This window comes from Giraffa tippelskirchi, chromosome 7 (assembly GCF_054371585.1).
Source record: "Giraffa tippelskirchi isolate mGirTip1 chromosome 7, T2T-mGirTip1v1.2.pri, whole genome shotgun sequence".
NCBI classification, from domain to species: Eukaryota; Metazoa; Chordata; class Mammalia; order Artiodactyla; family Giraffidae; genus Giraffa; species Giraffa tippelskirchi.
The window spans coordinates 120,503,748-120,523,579 of record NC_137281.1 but is presented as its reverse complement, the minus strand read 5'-3'; the positions used below and the strand labels follow the sequence as shown (position 1 = coordinate 120,523,579).

The following is a 19,832-nucleotide window of genomic DNA, read 5'->3' as shown; positions in this document are numbered from 1 at the left end:
GCTGACAGACATGAACTGAACATGGACCTGACATTCTTGCAGATTCAAATGAACAGTCTTGAGCATCTTCACTCTATGGGGTCCCATCTCCCATTCTGCTGTGAAGCCTCATTGTTCACTTGAGGGCATTCACTGATCGAGACATCTTGCCTCGGTCTAAAGGTATGTCGTTAGCTGCCCTTCCAAATCACAAACTCATAGGATAATGGGGCTGAGGGTCACCTTAACTGCCTTCAGAGAGCACTTGTCATTCCAACCCTGATTTCTCAACTTTTAATCACTACTTCCTATAAACAGCAGCCAATTTTCCTCTAAGCAGTATTGGGGAAAAAGGTAAAGCAGGCAAAGTGTCATCCTTGGTGTCCTCTTTCTAGAGAATATGCCCAGAGTCTCCTTGGCCTCTTTTTCACCTTTCTCCAGCTATCCCCTCTTCAGATTACAGTTTTAGACTGCAGCTACCCATCACCATAACTAGTACCACCTTCAATCTCTGCCTGTGGAAAATTTCCTCTCAGCCTCCTAGGTCCAGCTCAAATGCGACCTCCACTGGCAGCCCTTTCTTGATGTCTAACCTGCATCTTTCTCCCTTCTGCAGCCCCAGTGACCTTTAGAATGGCATTTGCTATGGTACTTGGCATTTTCTACAGTAAACAGTAAGCTCCTCGAGGGCAGGATACATGTCTGATACATCTCAGGATTCCCTGCAGGGTTGAGCCCTGTGAACCCTTTCTGAGGCATGCAAAAAAGGCTAAGGCAGGAGGGAGGCTCTAATAATGATACAGTGTGCTGTGCTGGTAGCCTTGAGTGTGGAGTCTACTTCTTCCTGGGACTGGTCCTCCCACCTCCCTCCCTTTCTCAATCTCAGCCATTCCTGAAGGACATCTCTCTTTCACTGTCTTCAGCCAACTGTCACTATGGGACAGAGTCCTCTAGGAAGGCTTCAGCTGTTAACAGCTTAGAATGTTGCTATTCCCAGAAGTCTTTGCACTGAAGAGAGGGAAAGACAGAGGGGGTGGCGGTTGAAGGAGGTGAAGGTGTGAACCTTTAACTCCTCAACGACATGTACTCCTGTTAGAGGATTTGGGCATGACAGGCTGGGCAAGGGAGGAATTTAGGGGGTTGAGAGGGCTATTTATTGACACTCCTTCAATCACTGCCCCTTAGTATTCTGAGTGGGTTTCCTTCTCTTTATGCCTTTGCCTTTTTAAAAGGAGTATGCCCTGGCACTTAGCAGCCCTTAGATAGTAATCATTCTTAATATTTTCATTACCAATAGGTCAAGAATATTAACAAGACAGACAAGTGAAAACATATAGAGCCCACCCTAAACACATGAGCATTTGGAGGTGCCAAGTAGGAGATGTAGATGGATTTTGTTAAGCAGAATTGCTGAAAATAAGTTTCTGAAAGGAAGGGGCTTGGAAGTATCTGCCTCTCTGGTGGTGGAAACAGTTTGAGCAAAGACAAGGAGATGAAAACAGCAGGTTGTGTGTGCACAGGGGATGGCCAATGACTGGAGAGAGGCCCCTTCTAAGAGACTGACCAGTGGAGCTGGTTAGATACCAGGAGGCAGTGGGAGGGGAGTGAGGGGCCAAGATGAAGGAGACATCATGATGAATTCAACTGGAGTTGCAACTGCATGTGCTGGTGGGTCAGTAAGAAGTCCCCTAGGAACTGGAATTTTCCAGGCTGAGAGTGCTGGTGTGAGTGATTCTTGCAAAGGAGCAAATATAGGGAAGGGTGTGGGATGCAGCGGGGTGTCCCAATGGAAAGTGTTGGGGATGGGGGGGTGACAGTAGAGCGATAGGAGTGGAACTTCTAGCTCTTCTCACCAGTTACGGCAGAAAAATCCAGAAATATAAGGCCAGTAAGGAGGAGAATGTTGTTAGAAACCTAAAGTGTGCTCAACATGCAACTTTGTTTAAAATGAATACTGATGTGGTCTTTAGTTAATGATTTCAAAGATTAACATCTTCATTGTTTTTCTGGATTGGGAGATATATTGAGGGCTTGATAAATGTTGAGTTGAAATTCCCACTTGGCCATCTCCCTGGTACTAGGTTTGCATAAGTATGAATATATCTCTTGTCTTGGGGGTGTTGCAGAAACCATTACCTTCTCCCATTTCTTCTCTCTTTAGCTGCCAGCCAGGCAGGAAATATCACTGAATAAAGTCACCTTTCCATCTACCCACTGTCACTTAGCTAATGATTGATGCAGATTCTTAAAGGGGGACAACAGTCTTTTGCAGGAGTGTAAATCTCTCCCTATTTTTCCCCAGTCCAAGTCGTGTTAATGATGGTTTTCAGTGGGTAATGAGGTTATGAGGAATGTTTATTTCCTTTACATTTTATGCATTTTCCAAATATTACTTAGTTAATTTTCTTGTTTTGAAGGAAGAAAAGCAGACTGGACATGATTGGAATCATCAGTCTTAGAAAGTCTTCCAAGAGAATCTCTGTAAGCCATGAGATTCCTAGTGACATGACAGTACCACTGTGCCTCCTTTGAGAGAATATTCTTGGCATAATATTCAAGATTTTCAACTTTTTAAAAGGTGCATGAGCATAAACTCTACGTGGTAAACTTTAGGATTGCACTTCAAAATAGAGTGTTTACTAGCTCCCGTATGGCTGCTTCTCTTGTTTCAATGTAGTATCAACTCTTCAGTGCATTATAAGAAAATGTGACTTGGGAAGATTCCTAAGAATGGGGCATAACCTATGTGACTTATATCATATTTCTAGCAGGAAAACTCAGCTGGCAGGGGGAGCAGTCATGTGGTTAGGACTGTCTCAAAACCAAATTCACCCAATACAAACTTAACACGTGAACACAGGCTGCTGCTCACTACTCTACTTGTGCCTTCATTACTGCCTCATGCCCCAATGCTCTGGGCCAGTTGACAACTCCCTCTGCATCCTCACATACTCTCTGCTGGCCTGCTACTGGGCCTTGCTTTGGCCAGAGGGCCACATCATGATAAAGGCTTGGGAATGTAGAGTCATCTGCAGCCTGTTCTGCCAAAATATTCAATGGAAGACGGAGCCACACTGACCTCTGACATGAGGAAAAGAGATGTGTTAGGTAGGATTCTAAGGTAATTCTTATCATTCTACCTCTACAGCCCCCAAGATTCCGCCGCCCACCCCCCCACCACCATGCTCATGTCTGTGTTATCCCCCCACCCCTTGAGAATGAGTGTGCTTAGTCGCTCAGTTGTGTCCAACTCTTTGTGACCCCATGGACCGTAGCCCACCAGGCTCCTCTGTCCATGGGGATTCTCCAGGCGAGAATACTGGAGGGGGTTGCCAGTGAGCAGGACTTAATGAATATGAGGAATTTCACTCTTGTGATTACCTTGTATAGCAAAAGGGATCCTGTAAATGAAGTCAATGACCCTAATCAGTTGACTATGAGTTAATTTAAAAGGAGATTTCTCTGGGTGAGCCTGAATTAAGCAGGTGAACCCTTGAAAAGAGTCCAAGTTTTCCAAGTCAGAATGATTTCAAGCAGCAGAGATGCTCTTCTGTTGGCCTTGAAGAAGCAATCTTGCCACATTGTGGAGAGGGCTACATGAGAGTGAACAGCAGGTGGCTTCTGGGAGCTGAAATTGAATTCTTCCAACAAGCAGTGAGCTTGAAAGAGAAACCTAAGCCGTGGATGAAACTGTAGCCCTGGCCAACACCTTGATATCAGTATGAGCAGAGGACCCAGCCAACTCATACATGGATTCCAGACCCATGCAAGATAAATTTCTGTTGTTTGAAGCCACTAAGTTTGTGGTAATTTGTTATGTAGCAATGGAAAACTAGTACAATCAGTAAAGGATGTCTTCTTACATCCTTGAAGACAGAGGAGGATGTAAGATCTGAAGTCCTTTGAGAAGCTTTGGAAGCAAAAGAGCATCCTGGCCAGCTGGAGTAATTCAGGGAGTGGTGCTGAAATATAAAATCAAGCAAAGAAGCCTCCCCTCTTCCTAAGGATCCCTGAGGTAGGGGTTAAACCCATGTCTTTCCCTCTCACAAAGAAAGCTCAGGTAAGTGGTGCTGGCTGCAGGTCTGTGAGTTCTCCCACCCAATAGGAGATTAGTGCAGAGGAGAGGATCTGGAGATGAAATTTACACCCTGGGAAGGTATCAACAGTGGGTTTCAGTCAAACACAAGCCCTTCACCTGTGTCTCTTGAAACTTGGCAAGTTTCTTTCCTGAAATTTAGTCATTTCCTAGACCTTTATTTCATGTTGTTGTGCATGCGTGCTAAGTCACTTCAGTTGTGTTGGACTCTATGGACCATAGCCTGCCAGGCTCCTCTGTCCATGGGATTCTCTAGGCAAGAATACTGGAGTGGGTTGCCATTTCCTTCTCCAGGGGATCTTCCCGACCCAGGGATTGAACACATGTCTCTTACATCTCCTGCATTGACAGGCAGGTTGTTTACCACCAGCACCACCTAGGAAGCCCTTTCATGTTGTTACTTGCTACCAAAAGCAAGAAACAAGTTCCACCATTCTGTGGTGCATTTTTTAAAAAAATGAAAGCACAGCCAGTTTACTTTTCCCCCAGAAGAGCCAATATTTGGTTTTTCTTTCTTCTTCTTTTAAAAAAAATTTTGGAAGGGTGATACCAGTTTCTTTCAAACTGGTGAATCATTTCAATGTTTGAATCATTTTAAAGGGTTCAGAGGGACTATTTCTTTAATACTGGGAATAATTAAGAGATTATGTAATATGCACAGGAAGGACAAATAGCTTTAAAAAGAAAACCCTTCGTCTCTTTTTCTTCTACCATCTCAAGGGCCCTACATCTCTACTAAAAACAATAAAACATTTTAAGTGAAAAAGTTATCTTTAAATTTCAAATACCTAGTATTTTGTGCAATAGAAAATTTTTTTCATCTCCCTAGTTTTATTTATTTTTTCTTTTTAATTGAAGGATAATTGCTTTACAGTATGTGTTGGTTTCTGCCATACATCAACATGAATCAGTCATAGGTGTACATATGTCCCCTCCCTCCTGAACCTCCCTCCCACTTCTAACCCCATCCCATCCCTCTAGGTTGCCACAGAGCACCAGTTTGAGCTCCCTGAATCATAGAGCAAATTCCTTCTGGCTCTCTATTTTACATAGATACTTCCAGATGTCTAAGCTGGGTTTAGAAAAGGCAGAGGAGCCAGAGATCAAATTGCCAACATTCACTGGATCATAGAGAAAGCAAGGGAATTCCAGAAAAACATCTATCTCTGTTTCATCGACTACACTAAGGCGTTTGACCGTGTGTATCACAACAAAATGTGAAAAATTCTTAAAGAGATGGGAATACCAGACCACGTAACCTACCTCCTGAGAAACCTGTATGCCAGTCAAGAAGCAACAGTCAGACCTTGTATGGAACAACTGACTGGTTCAGGATTGAGAAAGGAGTACAATAAGGCTGTTTATTGTCACCCTGTTTATTTAACTTATATGCAGAGCACATCATGAGAAATGCCAGGCTGGATGAGTTACAAGCTGGAATCAAGACTGTGGAGAGAAATATCAACAACCTCAGATAAGTGGATGATACCATTCCAAAGGCAGAAAGTGAAGAGGAACTAAAGAACCTTTTGAAGAAGGAGAGTGAAAAAGCCAGCTTAAAGCTAAATATTAAAAAAAATGAAGATCTGGTCCCATTACTTCATAGCAAATAGAGGGGGAAGGGTGGAAACAGTGACAGATTTATTCTTCTTGGGCTCTAAAATCACTGCAGATGGTGACTGCAGCCATGAAATTAGAAGACGATTGCTTCTTGTCAGGAAAGCTATGACAAACCTAGACAGTGAAAGCAAAGACATCACTTTGCGGACAAAGATCTGTATAGTCAAGGCTGTGGTATTTCCAGTAGTCAGGTACGTTGTGAGAGCTGGACCATAAAAAAGGCGGAGTGCTGAAGAATTGATACTTTCAAACTGTGGTGCTGGAGAAATCTATTGAGAGTCCCTTGGACAGCACGGAGATCAAACCAGTCGATCTTTTTTTTTTTTTTTTAATAAATTTATTTATTTTAGTTGGGGGCTAATTACTTTACAATATTGTAATAGTTTTTGCCATACATTGACATGAATCAGCCATGGGTTTACATGTGTTCCCCTTCCTGGACCCCCCACCCACCTCCCTCCCCATCCCATCCCCAAACCAGTCGATCTTAAAGGAAAACCCTGAATACTCATTGGAAGGACCGATGTTGAAGTTTTGATACTTTGGCCATCTGATGCAAAAGATGACTAATTGGAAAAGACCCTGATGCTGGGAAAGATTGAAGGCAGAAGGAGAAAAAAGCAACAGAGGATGAGATAGTTGTACGGCATCACCGATGCAATGGACGTGAACTTGGGCAAGCTCCTGGAGATGGTGAGGGACAGGGAAGCCTGGTGTTTTGCAGTCCATGGGGTCGCAAAGAGTTGGACACGACTTGGTGACTTAACACCAATAGCAATCTGTTTTACGTATGGTAATGTATATGTTTCCATGCTACTCTCTCCATTCATCCCACCCTCTCAATAGAATATTAAACGCTATTCTATTTTGTGAGAAAAGTATGTCACAGTGCTGCTGTCACATCGACACGTGGAAACACATTTCAGATATAACAACAGTCTAATTTCATGTGACATGAGGAGTCCAGACAAAGGTGTGATTGCAGAGGATGGGGGAATTGCTTAGAGACCAAGTGACCAACCTTGAGCCCATCTTTAAAGGAAGGTTAATGTCCCATCAGTAATGAGGACTGAGAAGGAAGGGACTGCGGGTCCACACAGGAAGAAGTTGGGAAGGTTGGAGGAGTCTAGGCATATTTGTGTAACATTAAGTGAATCAGTTGTGTTGGAGGTGGAATTCATGGCAGGAAGTAGAGATGTCTGGAAAAGCAAGCAGCTATGGAAGGTTTTGATTACTGAGTCTAGATCTTTCCTGTATGTAGTGGAAAGCCCCTAAAGTCATTTGTATCTATCAAAAGCAAATGTTTTATGAAAATCTGTGTTTAGCTGTGTTTTTCTGGATTGATGGCAGGGAGCCAATGGGGAATTTACAGTGAAAGTGATAAAGACCCAGCCAAGGCAGTGGAAGGAGAGGAGAAGATAGCATTCAAAATACAATACACACAAAAAAAATTCAAAAAGACACGGCACCTCTCTAGGGAATCTACTGGCGTCACAAGCCTTCAAAGGCTTTGGCTGGGACCCTGTTTGTTTGGTGCAGCCAAGTGGCCTAGGCAAACTTCTTTCTCTTTGCAGAGAAATATAATCATACGTGGGCTTATTCTGACATTTTTACAGAACTAGCTCATGCCTAATTGAGAATTTCAGAGATTAAAAATTAGCCACATCAGGAACAGAGCATGGTAATGGTGTGAAAGGCTGCTTCCTCCAGAGCATGTGTGAGCCAAGATTTAAAGATGCTCTTTGGGTCCAAACTGATGCTGAGAGATGCTGCTTGGGCCCTAAGTTTCCATAGACTTCCACATATCTTCTTACTTGGCTCCCCGCTAAGCCATCAGTTTCTGGGTTTCCTCAGTTTCCTCCTCGAGAATCTGTGTGGTCAGCCCTAATGTTAGTTTCATTTTCATCCCTGCCATTTTGACATTGTTCTTGCCTACATCTTCAGCAATCAGACTAAGCAGTCACCTACTGCTTAGGTGGATTGTACCTGGATTCTAGTGAAATGAAGGAGATGGAGACACTAAAGGTAAGAGCTAATCATCTATCGAATACTTACAATGTACCAGGTCCTCTGCTAGATGAACGCAAAGTGCTTAACAAGGTGTCTGGTACAGATGGGGCTCAACCAACATTCATTTCTTTTCTCCTTGCTATTAAATTATACAGAGGGCATGAGATGGTGAGAAAAAAAGGAGCCAGAAGGGAGATGGGCAAGGAGAAGCCCTGTCTTGTCTGAATGCAACATGCAAGTAACCCCTACCCTCCTGGAGCAGGAAGAGAAGCTGCTTCTCACCAACCAGTTAGGAAGAAGAGAAGTCTTCCCCCTCAGAGCTCCCAGCTCCCCTCAGAGCAAGGGCCAGCATTGAGGCCTGGGGGGAACTCAGAGGGATAAACCTGCTATTTTGCTACTTGCTGGCTGTCCTCTGTTCCCAAATCACCCCTCTGCTCAGAGGAAAGAGTCTTGGAAAATGAGCCCTCCTTTAGCTTAGCTTTTCCTCCTTTGTATCATAATAGGTTCTGATTTTTTAATTTTTTTAGAGAGAGGGATTAACACTTGCTTGAATTATACTCTAAGGAGATCTAGGTCTGAAGAAGCTGGGTCGTGGCTTCCTAGCAGAATTCTTCCTCTTTTGTGAGCCTGCAGATCCCATTGTCAGGGGCAGGGTCTCTTTTTCCCAAAGTCCTCCTCAAAACGACACACTTGTCACACAGAAGACTGCTATGGCTCTAGTAGTGTGAGAAAGTGAAAGTGAAGTCGCTCAGTCATGTCCAACTCTTTGTGACCCCATGGACTATAGCCTCCCAGGCTCCTCCATCCATGGGATTTTCCAGGCAAGAATACTGGAGTGGGTTGCCATTTCCTTCTCCAGGAGATCTTCCCGGACCAGGGATTGAACCCAGGTCTCCCACATTGTAGGCAGATGCTTTACCATCTGAGCCACCAGGGAAAACGTATTCAGACCCCAAAGTCTTAGATGCTGATGCAGTAGAGAAAACAGAACCCATACGCAGGAGACCTGGATTCTAATCTCTGGTTTTACTGCTTTAAGACCTTGAGAAAATCGTGTCACCCTTTGAGTCTTGGTCTCCTTGTGTACCACCTAGGAACCACAAATGTTATCACAAAGTCTTTCTGGATCGTGGTGAGAATGGCAAGATAATCAGCACCCTTGCTGACGTATGGTACTTGTGCTAATTCAATGTTTGGCCCCTATTCTTCCTCACATTTTTATCTCCTTTCCCAAATTCAATACTCTGGTCTTACTTTGATGTAGAAAGAGAAGGTAAGTTCTTTCAAAGAGAAAAGGCAGCAGAGGGAGAGGCAGGGGGAGGGAGATGTTCATCTTCCTTACGAAGGATTATCTCCTTGGCGGGTAGCCTCGGCTTCTCCCACTCTTTTTTTTTTTTTAATATTAGATTCCATTCTTTTTCCATTTCAAGTGCTACTTTGGAAACGCCAATGTCTTCACTTCCCTTTTGAGTTCTGGAACCCCAAACCATGCTGTGTTCTCTAAGACTATATACAGTGGGCAAGAAGATTTCTGTACAGAGTAATCTTGGCATTTTGTCGAGTTCACAAAACTACAAGTAGTACTTTACATACTGTTTGATAGAAGTGCTTTGTGGTTGGTCCCCCTTAGAGGAGAGAGGCAATTGTAGATGTTTTCTAGAAAGGCAGAGCCCCAGAACGGGTGGGAAATGCTCTCTGTGTATTGTGGTTTGGGGGCTCACAGGAGACCTTGAGAAAGAACTCAAGTTTGGGTCCTAAATTTCTAGTCCACATTCCTGTTATTCCACTATACCGTGAGCTCTTTGAGGGCAGGGATCAAGTTTTAGCCATTTTTGTATCCCCAGGATATAGCACATAGGGGCATATAAATACATCTTTGCCAAGTGAACATGTGCAACAAATATCTACCCAAATAAGGCAGGAAACTTGGAGCCATAGACTCCTGGGAGCTGGCACCACCTGACTAGGGTATATAGGATCCCCAAATACAAGTTCTATCAGTGGGCAGCTGCCAGTGACACTTAGGGGAGCACCAACAACAACAATAAAAAAGGATTCTATGTGTGCTACTAGACTTCTGGTTCTAACCAAATGGAGGAGACACATTGCACTCTCTCTCCCACTTATTATAACTAAACACTCGGAACAAGATACCAAAAAATAAAAGGCCATTAACTGAGGACTCTGAATAGTAGGTAAAAGTAGGGGGCCTGGGGGGAAAATAAAAATATGATGAATGATCAATATGATAGCTGGAGAAGGCAATGGCAACCCACTCCAATACTCATGCCTGGAGAATCCCATGGACAGAGGAGCCTGGTGGGCTGCAGTCCATAGAGTCGCTGGGAATCAGACACGACTGAGCGACTTCACTTTCACTTTTCACTTTCATGCATTAGAGAAGGAAATGGCAACCTACTCCAGTGTTCTTGCCTGGAGAATCCCAGGGATGGGGGAGCCTGGTGAGCTGCCGTCTATGGGGTCGCACAGAGTCGGACATGACTGAAGTGACTTAGCAGCAGCAGCAATATGATAGCAGCCAGTTTCTTGAAATTTTTTTCCTGGATTTGACCTGTCCATGACTGCTGTACAGTTATGAAACTTCATGGCAGTCATGGACAGCAGCAGCTCCAAGAAACAGCCCATTTTTCTGGTCAAATGACCTGAAAAATTGAACCCAACAATCCAGAGAGTGGGATAAAACCCTGTTCTTTTTTCTCATTTTTTTATTTTTTAACTCAGCCTTAAGGCCAGATGCAACTCCCAAACTGTCATGCTACCACCATGCCAGCTGCTCAGGTACCTAAAACCCCTGAGAGAAAATCTCTACCCCTGGATTGAGGAACTCGGAAAAATCCACATAATCCTGTGATGTAAAGAGTATGAGGGTAGTCCTCATTTTTTCTCTTGTCACTTTGTTGTGATTTTAAGAGGACCCAGAGTCTCATTACATACCGTACAAAATGTCCAGATTACAATCTAAAATTACCCAACATGGTAAGAAGCAGAAAAATCTGACCATTTATCAAGGAAAAGACAAGATAATGTTGTAATTACTAGAAAAAATTTAAAGCAGCTATTATAACCATCTTTTAAGATGTAAACACTCTTGTAAAGAATGGAAAGCTAGAACTTCTCATTAAAAAAAAAACAATTTTTTAAAAAGAAAAAGAGCCAAATGGAAATTTTAAAACTGGGAAATACATGAAATAAAATTCACTTGATAGGTTTAATACAGAATGTGAATGACAGAAGAAAGTATCAGTAGGCTGAAAGAGATAAATAGAAATTATTCAATCTGAAGAATAGAGAGAAAATGTTCGAAAAATAATGAATAGAACCTCAGGAATCTGTGGGAAGATATCAGATGGTCTAACATCCATGTCATTGGCATTCTCAAGAAAGAGATTGGTAGAGAAAAAATATTTGGAAAAATAATAGCTGAAGATGTCCCCAATTTGGTGAAAGGAAGAAATTTACAGATTCTCCACAAGCAGGATAAACTTACAGAAAACTGAACATCCCTTCCTACCATCTTACCCACCAATGCCCTCCTTCTCGCCTGCCTGGACCCTAAACATATCTGAGTTCTTGACCCTGGTGCCAGGGAAGGAGCACATAAATATAAGACACTTGGGAGATGATTAATCCTGGCTCACTGACTCAAGTGTGAGACCCAGGGAAAACTAGGTCCCCTGCCAGGTCCTCAGTTCCTCATCTGGAAAATCTCAGGTTTGAGCTAAATGGTCTCCTAAGTTCCCTCCCAGCTCTAAGATATCCATTAGCAGTTCTTATGTAGACTTTTCTATTCAAAAATGATAACATTATTTATCAAACCCAATACTGTGAAACAAGAGACCATTGTCCTGCCACGAATTTTGCACCCTTTGTAATGACTGAAATGCATTGACTGAAATGGAGATGCTCACTGAACAGAACCAAAAATGGAGTTTCAAAGCAACCAGAATGGAGGTCAACTTTTCCAGCAGCTTCCTAACAGAACATCTCAAGCACCATAGAAAGGCTGGAATTCATTGCAAAGGAAAGGAAGCACCATAGAGAACTTTCACTCCCAATAAACTCATTTCAAACGTCAGCTTTTTCAGATGCTAAAAAATGGAATGGAATGTCCCCATTGCCTCGGTTTCCCAGGGTAACATTAAGTCTGTCAGAAAACATTTAATTTACCACGTCTGTAAACACAGTGATAACTACCACTTGTGTAGCTTCTTACAGTTAATAGAATGGGTCTCATTTCACACATTTTCTCATTTCATCCTTGCAACCACCACCTTCTCAGGTAGGTAAGAGCCGTCACCTCCTGTTTTCTCAGAGAAAACAGTCTGAGAGATTTTACCCCAGACCATCCAGCCCTAAGCTGGATAAAGTGCCAACAGTCTGGCACCCAATTCTGTGCTCTTTTCCCACACCAACAACCAGAGGCCCTGGGCAGTGCCAGAGTCAAGCTGTGAGCTACAGCTACTGGGAGCAGGGCCAGTTACCCCACTTTAGGAGGGCAGAATGTAGTAGATTAGATCCTCTGGGCTCATTCCTCCCAAGAGGAACACAGTGTTGAGAGTCAGCTCCAATGTCCCTTTCCCATCCTCTCATTTGCCTCCAGCCAGGCTGTTTGGCTGGGGAGGCTCTCTGGTATGAGACTCACAGAGTTCTCCATCCCCACACCCTGCATATGAAGGCTCTTTTGCAAAAGTCCTTTCTTCCCTCCCTCCAGTGCCTGTGAACATGCTTGCTAAGTCAAGTAGGCTTGGGGATTGGTGCTTGCTTCTTCAGGTTTTACCACTGAGGAGTTTTGAAGGGCTTTGAGGCGTGGCCTTGTCATCTGCTCCTCCCCACCACGGAATTCTGTCCCCTCATATTCCTGCACATTCATTCAGCTTCCAGGCTGCATTGATGTGCTCAGAGGTCCTCTTTCCCTCCCTGAGCCATTTTCAGCTCATTTCATACATTTCATTTTCAAGAAAAAAATACAAAGTAGTCTTTTTTGAGTGTGAATACTGAGTCATTGCATACTGTCATGTCAGAACAAAAAGAAGTCAAAAGGTGGGTGGGCTCATTTCATCTAGCAAAGGAATAGATCTCCACTTCTTTGTTTTACTCTTGATGACTCATTCAGCCTGAATCAAAGCTGAGTAGTCTTGGCCTTGGAATAGGAGGCTGGGGTGGGGTGGGGGTGGGGGGTGCAGCGAGTTGGAGGAGTGGAGTGTAGGCATCACATAAGCTGGGATCATGGGCCCAAACCCCTGGAACCATATCCATGAGGCATGAAGAGAGCAGAGGAACTGAGAAAACAGAGTGGTCGAATGGTGCTATGCAAAACCCTTGCTCACCTCTGGTCCTGGTTCTTCCCTCTATAGAAGCTTCAAAAGGCTCACATGAGTGGGCTGAGAAAGGACCTCAGGCACACGACTCTCCTGTAACTATGTCCCTGGATCTGTGTGCTTTCTACTTGGGCACTGGAGTCTGGATTCAGGAAATGAGGTTTGATGCTCACCTGTTTTAGGTACCTGGACAGGTGGAGAGAGGAGGTTTTGGTAACAGACTTAGGTCTGGATCCCACCTCTGCCTCTTCTTGTCTATGTGACCTTAGAATAAGTAAACTGAGTCTCAGTGTTTTTGTTTGTAAAAAGGGAATAGTAGTACTTATCTTGATAAGTCCTTGTGAGGATAAAAATGTAACATTTGTGAAGTGCCTTAGCACAAGGCTGCTGACATTTTCTCTTGGACTTCCCTGACTCACAAACAGGACAGTGGGACAGTGGACAGTTTGGCTTGGTGGCTTTGGGCAGCCATTTAATCTCCCTCAATTTCTTCTTCAGTAAAAAGGGATAATATGTGCATCACAAGAGGATTGTAAGCGTTAGAAATGATGGCATGAAGAGTCCAGCACAGTTCTGGGCCACTGTGGCTCCTTAAGTGGTTGTAATTATTTACCTTAGAGGTCACTGTCAGGGTCCAGTGCCCCTAGAAAGGGGTCCCTGGGAAGATTGCAGCAGTCCTTAGAGCTAATGTCAGAGGCTAGAGGCTGGACCAAGACAGGAGATACCAGCAGATTTTGAGACAGAGTAGATGGGATCAGGGTGCCATCAGCTGGAGCCAGTACCCAGAGGTGTGGGGCAGGGTGCTCAGACAGAGGGCATGGTACCTGGCAGGACACTTGCCCCCTATGGCCAGAGAGGCTGCTCCACACCCCTGGTTATGCAGCTGTGTCTTCCACAGTCTTGGGCTCAAGAAGTCTTTCTGCTGGGTCCACAGGCCTCACTCAGAATGCAGGCTGCCAGACAGGCTTCTTTAGGGGTTAAGAAATCATAATGCAACACCCAGGTGTAGCAGCTCTAACCATGGGGACCTGGGTCACTACAAAAACCCACAAGCATAAAAGCATTCCTTTGGGGGAAGGAGAACCTTTTGTCTTTTTTCTGGTGGAAGCTAGGATCTGTGGGGTTTTGGTCATGCTGGGTTGTCTAGTGATCCACAGACCCCTTGAGGTTCCAACACAAGGGGCCTTGGGATGCATGATGAACGCTCTACCACTCTGAAAGAGCAATGAGATTCATCTCTCCAGTCCTTCCTTTCATCAAAAGTTTTAATTGTACCCCCTGGAGGACCAGCTCTTTGTGGCTCTCCCAAGAAAACCACAACCAAACAAACCATCTACTAAAAAAAAAACACACAGTTCTATCTCAGTACTCCTACTTGCATCATTGTTCAGCCTGGAACATCCTCTCCATTCATCAAAATCCTACCTATACACAAGACCCAGCTCCAATCTTAACTCTTCCAAGAAGCCCTCTAATACCTTTCCAGCCCACAGCAGTTATCCCTGCCTTAAAATACAGTCATGCAACCATTTTCTTTTTCTGGATAGCCGCCTATTCCATGGCTTTGTTAACATCTGCCTTTGTTACTTTAATTTTTTTCTTTATGAATGTTGGTTTCCTCTATCTTTCCTAGTGTCTTACTTCCAAATAGTCACCCCAGACCATTGGTTGTGCCTCTCAGCAACATCTCTAATCCATCCACTTCCATCTACCTCTCAAGGCCATTTTCTGGTTCAAGCCACCATCATTGCAACAGCCTCCTAAGTGGTCTCCCTACATCTAGACCTGGCCCTCCAATCCATTCTACCCTGAGGCTAGAGGACTCTTTCTAAAATACAGCTATGCTGCAAGCATTTGATCCCACTAGCCTTAAGATAAAATATAAACTCTCTAACAGGCCTTTCAAAGTCCAGCCCACCTTTCCAATCACATTTCTCAATATTCCCCACCCCTCTCTTCCACTGCCGTCACCGAGGCCTGTCTTACCCTGGTCATGATAAATCCTTCTCAGCTCCTCATGCATACTCCTTTGGATATTCTATCTGGGTTACTCTTCCTTTCCACCCTCGATGCACCACACAGCACTCAATCTTCAATCTTCAGGCCTCCTCTTCAATGTTATCTCACCCACTAAGCCTTGACCCTCCCCCTAAAACCCCAGTCCAGGTGACATACCTGGAGTACCTTGTCCCCTCCCTCTCAGGGCACTTTTAATTCTATTTTGTAGTTGCCTGTTCACTGGTCTCTGTCCTTCACTGGACTGTAAGTAATTTCAGAGCAGGAAGCATATCTGTACAGTTTGCCGTTGTATCCCCAGTCCTGGACCCAGCATCTACATTTAGTAGAAGCTCAATAAATAATTTTTTTAACAGATGAATGAAAAGAAGACTGAATCTGTACATCCACATCTTCAAGGGCAGCAACCATTTCTTATGCTTCTCTTCAAGACCTCGTTCAGGACCCTGTGCATTCTAGGTACAAAGGAAAGGAGGTAATTATTTGCTATGGGTGAAAAAGCCTCGTTATTTAAATAGCACACTCCCCTATTTTGTGAAGTTTCCCCCTCTCCAGATGGGCTTTTTGAACTACTTGCCAGCATGGATGCAGCTGACAGGGGAACTGGACATGCAGCATCCCCTGCCAGGACTGGGAGACCCACAGAATTCAAGGCCTCTAGAAACTGAATGGGCCCCTCCTCCACAGAGGAGCAGAAAAACCCTTGACAGAGTCCAGAAATTCACATTATAGTCCTGGCTCCTTCCTTAATCATGGGACAACAGGCAAATTACTTAGCCTCCTTGGAGTTCAGTTTCCTCATTTGTAAAATGTAGAAAGGGGGAGGGGCCAATAATGTATCTTCACTTATAACTCTGAATTATCATTCTATGAAAAACTGTGTCACCACATTCTTACCTGAGGTGAAGAAGAATCAAGATGTTTCCAACCTAAAAATCAGGACACTCATACCATTTCAAACAAGGTGTTTTGTAATCATAATCTTATCTACTGTATGAGGCTTTGAACTTGGTAGTGAGCTTTCATAATTTTCATTCTTTTAAATAACTGACAGATGCAACCATGTGAGTATGTCAGTATCTCTTCTCTCCCTCTTCCCTATCAACTTTATTAGAAATAGCAATAGGCTCAGTTAAAAAGAATCTTCCCCAACCTCCCTTACAGCTAGAATGACCATGTGACTGAAGTTCTAGCCAACAAGATGATATGAGCAGAAGTTGCATATAGCATCCAGAACATATTCCTCAAGGGAGAGAAGACACCTTTTGTGCTTTTTCTCCTCTCTTTTATGCTGGATGAATGAGAATAAGATGACTAGAACTTAGCAGCCATAGTGTACCATGAGGTGATGTGCTAAGAATGTTGGAGTAGGAAGACAAAAGGAGCATTTGTTCCTGATTCCTGGAGCCATCATCCCAGCTCTAGGCCAATTCTATTGGATCTCTTTCCCATAAGAGAGAAATAATTCCTATCTTAAGCTACTATTTTCATTTTCCTGTCACATGTGAACAAACCTAATCCTGATTGATAAAATGATCATCTGTTTTATGAAAGATCCTGTACTAAGTGCCGTAAGGAATGCAGAAGTACGTAAGATTTAGACACACAAGACTTAGGCAAAAAGGTTCTATCTGAGTATGAAGGAAAAAAGAAGAAAGGTTTGGTTTTGTAGGTCCGTGTGGGCATGAAGAGAATTTATGGGAGTTGAGACCAGAGAATGTAATGAAAGGAGTTTGACTGCCAGGCCAAAGAGGTTGGATTTGATCCTATGGCAGACAAACAAGTAGATGATCTTGCCCCCAATTTGCAAATAAAGAAATCCATGCCTAAATTCAGGACTTGCCTAAGGCCACCCAGCCAGGCAGTGACAGAGTCAATCTCAATTCTCTTGACACTTAGTCTGGTGTCATCCTGCAATTCTGTTCTGCATTTTAAAGGATCTGGAGCAGCAAGAGTAGAAATGGAGGTTTTACACTTTGACATAGCCAGGGAATTGGAGTGTGTACTGCTCCAATCGCCCGCCACCCCCCACCCCCCCGAAACCTCCAAGAGAGAACTTTGGGAATTGCCAGAAATCTAGGATCCAGACCTACCTTCAAGTCTGAGGACCCTTTCTGGGCCCCTCAGTTAGCTACTTCTGTGAGGCTACCATGGCCAGGGTGCTCCTTTACTGTGTAGTAAGCCCCTCCCCAAGTGTCAGGTACAGTGCTGCATGCTCTTTATACATTATCTGATTACTCTGATTTATTTGAGCCTAATAAAGTTATAATGTCCATTCCTGTTTTACAGATGAAGATGACGAAACAGAGGCTCAAGAAATAAAGTCACCTACTCAATGTTGCTCAGTTGACAGCAAAGTTGAGGTAAAAAGCCATGTTTGTTCAACTCCATAGACCTGTTCTGAGCGCCACATTCTAACATCTCCCCAATCTCTGCCAAAGCATGGGACAGTCTCCTGTTCCTGCTCAGATTCCAAGGACTTACCTGGTTTGATGGGTTGACCAGCACTAAGAATCTCCTGCCAGATTCCAGCTGTGCTCATTCCACCTGCATCAGGAGCCGGCATCCCATCCAGGAGTCACACCACCCATGCTCTGCACCTGACCCCATGTGGGTGAGGGATCTCCTGGGAGAGAGTGGGCCCACAGATGCCCAGTCCTCTGTGAGGGCTTTCAATCTTGTCTGGTCATGGGGCAGAGATATTGGAGTCCTCCCATTCTAGGTTCTAGAGTTCACAAATTCCAGCGAGCTGTTTCATGGGATCAGGGACACTTCGTTCTTTGTGTCCATCCTGTGATTGTCATGGTTAGAATGCATTTGTTCTGATTTGCACTGACATTCAGTCAATAAACAACTGGTCATTGGAACTGAATCTCTTATCACTGCCAGCATTTGCAAAGCTGAGTTTAATTTTTCTGGTCATCCAGTGTGTATCTTTCCAGTAATGTGGTATGTCCAGTGTTCCAACATGAACCACATATTCCCCTAAGCTGATCACCCTGGCTTTCTTCTGGAAATTCCACCAGAAACACCCTGAGATACTGTAGCCTGCAAACCTGAAGGCAACAGATAGACCTTGGTCCCTCTGCATCCACTGCCTAAGTATGAGAGACAAGCCCTATGCCAGGCTTTGCCCTAGACCATCACATGTCCACCCCATTCTTGTCTTGCACAACCTCCCTTTTCTCTGGCCAAACAGTTGCTGTTTCTTTCCAAGCTCAGTCTAAGATTCTCACCCCTACACATGCTCCCCTAATCAGGCTGAAGACAGAATATGTTCACCTTATTTTACTATGACTAGATATATCAGTGATATATCAGACTTAGCCTAAGTCTAGCAGATTTTAATAGTTATTAATAGAATATTCATTCATTTCCTTATAAAAACTATAATCAATATTCCTATTCTCTCATGCACCACTTAAAGTATCTGAAATCAGACATGAAAGAGTAATTTAAATTTGTTGAAGACAAAGATTTCTCTTTATTTTATTTTTAAAAATGTTTATTTTATATTGGAATATAGCTGATTAGCAATATTGTGGTAGTTTCAGGTGTACAGCAAAGTGATACAGTTACACATATACATGTATCTATTCTTTTTTCATTTAGGTTATTACAGAGTATTGAGCAGAGTTCCCTGTGCTATATGGTAGGTCCTTGTTGGTTATCTATTTTAAATATAGCAGTGTGTACATGTCAATCCCAAACTCCCAATCTATCCCTCCCCTCTACCCATACCCCTGGTATCTATAAACTCATTCTCTGAGAGTCTGTTTCTGTTTTGTAAATAAGTTCATTTGTATTATTTTTAATTAAATACCACATAAGAATGATTTCATATATTTGTCTTTCTCTGTCTGACTTACTTCACTTGGTATGATAATCTCCAGGTTCATCCATGTTGCTGAAAATGGCATTATTCCATTCTTTTTAATTACTGAGTAATATTCTACTATATAAATGTACCACATCTTCTTTATTCATTCATCTAATAATGAATATTTCTTCCATGTCTTGGCTATTGTATACAGCAATGAACATTGGGGTACATGTATCCTTTCAAACAATGTTTTTCTCTGGATATATACCCAGGAGTGGGATTGCTAGATTATACAGTAGCTCTATTTTTAGTTTTTTAAGAAACTTCCATAAGTTTTCCATAGTGGCTGTACCAATTTACATTCCCACCAACAGTGTAGGAGGGTTCCCTTTTCCCCACACCCTCTCCAAACATTTATTTTTTGTAGACTTTTTGATGATGGCCATTCTGACTGGTGTGAGGTGATATCTTATTGTAATTGTGATTTACATTTCTCTAATAATTAGCAATGTTGAGCATCTTTTCATGTGCCTCTTGGTCATGTGTATGTCTTCTTTGAAGAAATGTCTATTTAGATCTTCTGTTGGTTTTTTGATTGTGTTGTTTGTTTGTTTGTTTTAATATATATGGAACTGCATGAGCTGTTTGTAAATTTTAGAGATTAATCACGTGTCAGTTGCTTTGTTCGCAAATATTTTCTCCCATTCTGTGGGTTGTCTTTTTGTTTTATTTATGGTTTCGTTTGCTGTGCAAAAGCTTTTGAGTTTAATTAGGTCCCCTTTATTTATTTTTGTTTTTATTTCCATTACTCTAGGAGACAGATCAAAAAAGATATTGCTGAGATTTATGTCAAATAGTATTCTGCCTCTGTTTTCCTCTAAGACTTTTATAATATCTGGTCTTACATTTAGGTCTTTAATCCACTTTGAATTTATTTTTGTATATGGCA

The 19,832-nt window shown here is 43.1% G+C and overlaps 1 protein-coding gene across 15 annotated transcripts in view; it reads left to right on the top strand.

Annotated features, from left to right (window-relative positions):
* The first annotated feature begins 1,005 nt into the window (after window positions 1-1,005).
* The window catches only part of GLDN (gliomedin), a 104,616-nt gene continuing 85,789 nt past the window's right edge, over window positions 1,006-19,832 (top strand). For 2 of the 15 annotated variants that reach the window (XM_081508252.1, XM_081508262.1), the window contains exons 1-7: window positions 1,006-1,647; window positions 2,397-2,557; window positions 2,748-3,100; window positions 7,640-7,720; window positions 15,417-15,535; window positions 17,350-17,423; window positions 18,673-18,712. The gene's annotated coding sequence lies outside the window, so the exon portion shown is untranslated. Of the gene's footprint in view, window positions 1,704-2,396; window positions 3,101-7,639; window positions 7,721-13,080; window positions 13,205-15,416; window positions 15,536-17,349; window positions 17,424-18,672; window positions 18,713-19,832 lie in introns of those variants that run through there. The other 13 variants (XM_081508255.1, XM_081508263.1, XM_081508250.1 and 10 more) reach the window with 9 other exon arrangements.